Source organism: Miscanthus floridulus, chromosome 7 (genome assembly GCF_019320115.1).
Source record: "Miscanthus floridulus cultivar M001 chromosome 7, ASM1932011v1, whole genome shotgun sequence".
NCBI classification, from domain to species: Eukaryota; Viridiplantae; Streptophyta; class Magnoliopsida; order Poales; family Poaceae; genus Miscanthus; species Miscanthus floridulus.
In genome coordinates this window covers 28,368,845-28,371,096 of record NC_089586.1, presented here as the reverse complement: position 1 = coordinate 28,371,096, position 2,252 = coordinate 28,368,845, and positions in this window count along the sequence as shown.

Below are 2,252 nucleotides of genomic sequence, written 5' to 3'. Positions count from 1 at the left end.
AAGGATATAGTGATTCCAACTGGATTTATGATGCAGATGCAATTAAAGCCACGAGTGGCTATGTGTTTACACTAGTAGGTGCTGCAGTTACATGGAGGTCATGTAAACAGACCATTTTGACGCGGTTGACCATGGAAGCTGAGCTTGTAGCACTTGACACGGCTACTGTTGAGGCCGAGTGGCTAAGAGAGCTACTCATGGACTTGCCACCGGTAGAGAAACCAGTTCCGACAATCCTTATGTATTGTGACAACCAAACGGTATTGATCAAAGTTACGAGTACTAAGGATAATTCGAAGTCCTCGAGACATGTGAAGCGGAGGCTTAAATCTATTAGAAAGCTGAAAAACTCCGGAGTAATTGCTGTGAATTATATTCGCAGTGAGAAAAATCTAACAGATCCCTTTACAAAAGGGCTTGCACAGACAATGATTTCTGTTGCAAACATGGACATGGGGTTGAGACCCATTTAGTTGCAAAGTAATGGCAACTCATTTCCTTTGATAGGAGATCCCTGATTTGGAAAATGAGAGAAACAAATTACTGTTGTAACAGGGAGTACAGACTGTTTTGTTTTTTAACAAAAAATTACCCATGTTCCATGAAATGTACTATCTTCTGTATGAAAGGCTGGCTATTATGCCTTAATGTATTCTAGTGTCCATCGAGGGAAAATGTATCGTCCTACAGGATACCTAAAATGAATACACCTATGTGAGCTAAACTGTTAGGTTACAGTTCATGAGAGTGGGGTACTCTTTGGAAAGCTCATGAGAAGATCGAGGAGCAAGACCTTTAAAAGCTCCGTTTGGCTTGGCGTTCTTGCAGCCTAGTACCAGTTGGATCTTCAAGAGAAATCTGACAGCAAAAAGCTATGAATTCAAGGCTTAGTCCATTCACAAGCTGCTGGAAGATGGACCTGATTGATCTAGGTGTAAGTTCAACCCGTACGGGACTTATACTGAAAATCTGGTATATATAAAGAATGTTCAGTACAGCAACGTTGAAATTGGCGGGGGATTGTTGGATTTAGGCCAATGTTTGGCCTAATCTGAAAAATTCCAAAGAATGCACAACCTATAGTCCTATATTGCTAATTCAAGGAGAGGTTGCCTTGTTTAAATATGTGAGTCTCCTCTCTATGCAAAATAGGTGCAAATGAGAGAGAAGGAGACTGTTGCTACATGCACGCGCAGCTCACGCGCATTTTTCGCGTGAAAAATCGCGTGACTTGTGAACAGTGTTTTCAGACAGAACGTCCTGTTCCCTCACAACAATCAACCAGAACAATGTTTTGGCTTATTTTTCAGTCCTGCCTAACAGCCTCTCAGCCAAAGCTGACCATAATGTGGTTGATGGACGTGAATAAAACACTGCTTAATACGCACATGTTTCGGGACTCTTGTGCTTCCGTTGGAAAACACTAGGGGATAGGGTCGTATATTCGTATGTTTATGCTTCTCCGGCGGACACTCTAGGCATGTGATTTATATATAAATTATCGGATTTCTCCTCACTCGATCATCCACCAACCTGCTCGCTCATTCTTTTCTTCAGCATACAAAAACTTCCATAAAAAAAACAGCCAATGGCGCCTTCAAGAAAGAATCTCTTTGTAGCCGTGCTCCTAATAATTGTCATCGTGGCCGCCGGTATGTACATGCACATATATGAACTGTTGGAAATATAAGTCTCTCTCTTAATAACTAGCTTAAGTTTCGGCGTTCAATTGGGTGTATGCAACTTAATATTCTGTTTTGATTAATCTTTTGACTAATTAACCACGTTCTTGCATGTGCTAGTATGTTCAATGCCTGCTTGCACGCAGAGTGAATGCCGGCACCTGAGCGGCAAATATCATGGACTGTGCTTCGTTGACTACGCTTGCAATGATGCATGCTCTTTTGAAGAACCCGAGATCATTTATGGCGCTTGTGACGACTTCAAATGCTACTGCCATACATGCTGAGTGTTGCTGTTGCTAGCGCTATGCAATGATCCCAGACTAGCGTTTCTTAAATATAAATTATCCCTTCTGGCTCTTATGTAATAATATGTATACATAGTTTTTTTTTAAAAGGATGGGTTACTCTGCTAGTTAAACATAGAGTAAAAGTGCACTACTAGTCCCTAAACTTGTATCGCTACGTCATTTTGGCCTCTAAACTTGCAAAACTTTTGTCCAAATACCTAAACAATGTATGTTCGGATCTCACTACAGTTTATCGGGTCTCAGTATGGTCCTTGAATTT